The 5515-nt window shown below is 41.9% G+C and overlaps 1 pseudogene; it reads right to left on the bottom strand.

Moving 5' to 3' along the window:
* Window positions 1-821: 821 nt before the first annotated feature.
* Window positions 822-2166, bottom strand: LOC143746410 (uncharacterized; annotated as a pseudogene).
* Between the last annotated feature and the right edge of the window lie 3349 nt (window positions 2167-5515).

Genomic DNA, 5515 nt, shown 5'->3' with positions numbered 1-5515 from the left:
TGATTTTATTCTGGCTGACTCTGAGATTGTTTTTCCAAGTAGATTATTGGATTCGAATATCGGGTATTATATTCGTATATACGACCAATATTTTGACATCAATTTCAAGTGTACTTGGTTTGCAGAGACGAGTTTTATTTCTGTTTAGGGCAGCAAACACCCTGGTTGATCATCCTAAATTTGGGTGCGTCTGTTTACCTCTGTCTTAATTTAGTGTTACTCTGGATAAGTGTTACGTGATTTCTCACGGGCTTGGCCAATCCAAACTATTATAAAGAAGTATAGTTGATCGACTCAAACCTTTAACAGGACCAAAACCTCTACTGAAGTAAAACAATTGAATTAAGTTCAAGTGTATGCAAATCCATGGGGACTATCAAAATATCTTTTGATCGAGTAAGGGTGAATCCGACCTCTTAAGATATTAGCCATTAACCTCTGTTTGATGAACAAAAACTAGCGAGATTGTGTCGTGAGACCTGTGGAAGACGCAGGACCTCTAAGTGATATAGTTTCCTAATCTGAGCAGGTAAAGCATAATTAAAGACTTTTAAAAAAAATCAAACATTCACTTTTAATGATACACAGATATCATTAAAATCCCTTTCCTTTATGGAGTCAGATGAAATAAGTCAATACATATGAAAACATTTATTTCATTTAATCTTGAATGTTGCGGAAAGGAAAGACTTGTAACATGCAGAGTCCTTCACCCGCTGATCAGAAGACCCTCATTGTCCTGATCCAGCGTGGACTTTACAAGTTTCCCCATTTGGTTCGCAACTGGGTATCGTGGGCCACTCACAGGGTTTACTGCGGTGTCACTTCAGTCTTTGTAAGGTGGGCAGCTTTAAGGGGCTGAGAGTTAAGATTGTGTTGATGGATGCTTTTACTGATCTGATGAGGTGTCTGAAGTAACAACATTGGAATAGAGTGAAGGAGAAGATGAGTGTGCTTACAACCGCACAACCTCGAAGTACCCAGTCCCAACAGGTGTATGCCGTCTGTGCCGATCGGGTAGATGAATTAGACAGAATCTGTGCAGTCTTTCGCGCCAAGTTTGTCTCCACTTGGGCTTGAGAGAGGTGGTACTCTGTTTGGAGGATGACTTTCTGTACCAAGGCCATCGTGTCGACCAAAGCTGGCATCTTTCCGAGGATGTCAATTTGACCCATAGAAAAGTTATCTTTCACTTCCAAGCAAAATGAGTGATTAGCAGGACAGGTCAGTCCTCCATATGTGATCGATTTCATCTGACTGATGATGCACCACTGTGTATGAGACACTTGAACAGGATTTGAATGGCCGTGCAACGATTTAACATTTATGAGTTTGCTATCATTGGGAGGGAAAGGCTGCAATGTGTTACATGTACAGACAACATAATTGTGAGTTTCATGACAACAAGTGCGGCTGATAAATAAGGTCTCAGTACCCTTCAAAGTCTTATATCCAGTGAGGTGATCCCATTTAATTACCTGATCTTTAACTACCACGCCAATGGACCGAATAGTAGTGGAATTTGGATAAACTTGATCATGGTGTATTAAAGGAAAAGTGGCAAAAAAACCAATGCAACCAATACATTTGTTTCAAGTATACATCATAATTGTGGATAACAGTTCTGAATACTTAACATTTTTCATTTTTTCTGAAGAGAACCATCTATGCAAATCTAAAACCTCAATTAAATCATTCAAAACATGTCAAGGGGTCTTGTGAAGACGAAGGTCTAAAATTTCCTGTCTTGTTGCAGTGAACAAATCTTGTGCTTATGAACTGCAGGCTAAGTCACGTTCGATGGTACAGGTCTGATTGAACAATGTGTGGCTGATCGTTAGAAGCGCCTGTGCTTTGGATCGAACCGCTTTGATAGTGTTATCATTTCTATTGGAGATGTGTTGGAAACCAGTGGCCATCTGATCTGCCAATCTGGGATTGTTCGGTTATTTTATAGGTGTTGGCTGCTGAAATAATTGATCCAAACAATCCTGCTACTGCTAAGCAGGTCTCGTTTTGAGCGAGCAGGTGGAATTTGAACGGCAAGTCTGTCGAAAATAAATCATTGATTCATGACTGTAGCCATGTATATGACTCATCATTAACATTACAATGTTTTGTATAGACAGAGAGTATGTTGTAAATGTTGTAAGTTACGTGTGTCATTACCAAATTTACATCATGTAATAAAGTCTTGTTGAAGTTTCCTCTAATCAGTCCACAAGGAGGAATTGAGTGCAATTCCGGACACTTTTTGGGTTTAGTGTATCCACAGGGGGTCACATTAAAACAATACGTAACAGTCCATGAACAGTTGTGTGGATTGGTGAAATTGTCTATACTATGTGAACATTTTCTGACACAATGCGTTCCTTCCTTTTGGTTGGTCCACACAAAAGTTTTTGGTTTTGGCTTGTTAGGTGTGTACGATGTGAGATCATAGATTAATTCTGTGAATCTTATATGTGTGTCATTATGTGTTTCTGTATGTGTGCACCTATATGTTGCAGGTTCCAAAATTTTAACATAATAGCACAATTTTGGGTCTATACCATTGTTGTTGTTTTCTTGTAGAGTGTACATGCTGCCTATTGTGTTGCCTGTCGCGACTTTGATTTTTGGTGTGGATGGCCCCTTGGAGAATTTCCACACCCACCTCCCACATTTCAGGTTGTGTGTGAGTGAAATCCTTTGGCCCAGTCTGATGCATGTGGGCTCGGACACTTTCCTTTCATCCGGCCTCCATGGGATCTCTGCGGTCGACCTGGAAGGCAGGAAGAGAAGATAGTGACAGTTTTTTATTTATTCTGTGAAGTGTGAACCTTTAAATGATTGAGACTGAGACATTGGATACCATCGCAGTTTCCCTTTTATGGTTGTGGCCACACGGCTGTTGCATACAGCTTTAATTTCATATGGGCCGTGTGTGAATGCACCTTGCTTCACAAAACGCGTTACAGAATGTTATCATTACCATGTCTCCTTCTGAGAATTTCACCTAAGAGTTTGGGTTGAATTGTGCATTATTTTTTAAGTATGATTGCTTTTGTTTTAGAGCAGCATTTGCATGTAGCACTTTCAGTGTCTCTCGTAATTGCTTTAGCACAGATTGTTGAGTTGCAATCACGAGAGGCCCCAGGTCTGCTGGGGTAATTTTTGGGTCGATCGGCAGCTTCATGACTCTTCCAGTCATGAGTTCAAATGGACTGATACCTGTGGCTTTTGAAGGAGTTGCCCACAGTACTGTTAGAATCGTGGGTAAGGAATCAATCCATTGGTTTTTGTGTTGTGCAAACTGTTTCGAGATGCTTTCTTTTATGGTGCGGTTAACACGTTCCACCATGCCGGAGCTCTGAGGCCTGTATGAAACGTGGAATCTTTGTTTGATGTTCAGGATCTGGCAAATGCGTTTCATCACCTGACCTGTGAAGTATGTGCCCTGATTGGATTCAATTTTGATTGGTGCTCCCCAGAGTGGGAGGATTTGGTTCGCTAACACACGTGCCAATGTGTTTGCATTGTTCTTGCGAGTAGGAATAGCTTCAACCCATTTGGAAAATTTGTCAATTATCACAAGGCAATAACGATATCCCCCTTTGCCACTGGGTAGTGGGCCTATAAAATCCAATTGGAGTGACTCCCATGGTCCTTTGTGTGGCTCTGGTCTACACAGTTTTGCATGGCCAGGCTTACCTTGGTTAATGGTGGCACATCCTATGCATGTGTTACACCATCTTTGAATGTTTGATGCCATTTGTGGCCTCCAAAAGTTCTTTTGTATCAGCTGTTGTGTTTTTGGAGCTGATATGTGTGCATAATCGTGGTACAACTTTATCACTGGTTTCTGCAGGGCTTCTCGAACAATTTATTTATCGTCTCTTAAAATCATGCCTTCAGTGACCTTGACTAGTTGGTCCTGCTGCAGGTGCGGTGTCAGCTCTCCATCAGAACTCCACAGTTCTTGTTGATACTGTTTCAAGTCAATAGGAATAGTCTTAATCGCACTCACAGCAGGAACAATCAGGCTGTCAGGCTTCCATTCATCTACCTTTTGTGCTGCTAATTTAGCTAATTGATCTGCGATGTTGTTGTTTTGTTCGTTTTCATTTGGATTTTTGCTAATGTGCGCACGCACTTTGACGACGGAGAGTGTGGAATCACGTGTTGAAATCTCATGCCAAATCGTAGTTATGATGTCAAAATGTTTTATCGGTGTTCCGGCAGATGTGAGGAATTTTCTCAACTGCCACTGTGCCATAAAATCATCTGCACCAAAAGAGTATCGATTATCAGTGTATACACACAGCGGCTTGTGATGTGATCTGATTGCTTCGAGTAATGCAATAAGATCTGCTTCTTGTGCAGATGTGTTTGCGGATAGCTTGATTATCAGTTGGTTAGTGCCTGAATTGGGAGAGTGAGGAGTCCACACCGCACATCCTGTGTGGAATTTGCCATCATGCCAGTATCGGGAACCATCAATGTACACCTGTGTCTGGTTTGGAAGTTCTTGGTCATGAACTGGGCTTTGTGCTTCCTGTTTGGTTTGGCATGTGTGTGGATGGCCTTCTACATCTCCCAATAAATGAGGTAATATTCGGTCGTTGACTGTTGTGATGTCACGTGCCTGTATGTCTGCTAGCCATCTTGCTAACCTGCAATGACACACCTCTTATTCGGCCCTGCAACAGCATTTGTACTGGCGTGTGCACTGTATGCACAACGATAGGTTGAAAACCCACAATTGGTTCAATTGCTGTCAACATCCAGTGAACCGCCAGCACGTGCTGAGTGCATGGGTCGAATCCTTGGATTTTCTTCGGCTGTAATAGGCGATCGGACACAATTTTCCCCCATGATCTTGAGCTAAAACGGCACTTAGTGTGTTTTCGTTTGCGTCCACTTGTAAGTGGAAGGATTTTTTGGGGTTCGGTAGACCAAGTGCGGGAGCACAGCATAAGTTTTCTTTTAGACTCGTAAAGGCTTTTTCATATTCCTCTGACCATTCAAGGACGTCAGAGGGCTTTGATTTTCCTTTTAAGAGGAAATATAATGGCATGACAACGTTTGCAAAGTCTGGAATGAAGTCTTTTAAGTAGTTTGCTGTTCCCAGCATTTTCTGTAACGCTTTCAGCGTGTGCGGTCGGGGAAGTTCAGCCATGCATTTCCGCCTATCATCTGTTAATGCTCGTTTTGTGTGATTTGAGCTTTTTCTTTGTTTAATTTGAAGCCAGCTTTACCGAATGTTAACAGTACTTCGTCAACGAGTAGCAAATGATCATCAAGTGATCCCTTGGTCGCGATGAGTATATCGTAATGAATCACGTTTCTGGTCCCTGTCAGTGCATTGAGCGATTCTTCTAATGCCCTGTGGAAAATCGCAGGACTGTTATGGAGGCCTTGTGGCATTCGCTCCCACGTGTACTGTATTTGATTCACAGTGAAGGCCAATTTCCACTGATCAGCGCGTTTGATTGGGATGGACCATATACCGTTCTTTATGTTAAGCACTGTA

Source organism: Siphateles boraxobius, unplaced genomic scaffold (assembly GCF_051911475.1).
Source record: "Siphateles boraxobius isolate OS27281-9 unplaced genomic scaffold, OSU_SipBor_1 22, whole genome shotgun sequence".
NCBI classification, from domain to species: Eukaryota; Metazoa; Chordata; class Actinopteri; order Cypriniformes; family Leuciscidae; genus Siphateles; species Siphateles boraxobius.
Note: the sequence above shows the minus strand (reverse complement) of the source record. Positions and strands in the feature narration are given on the sequence as shown.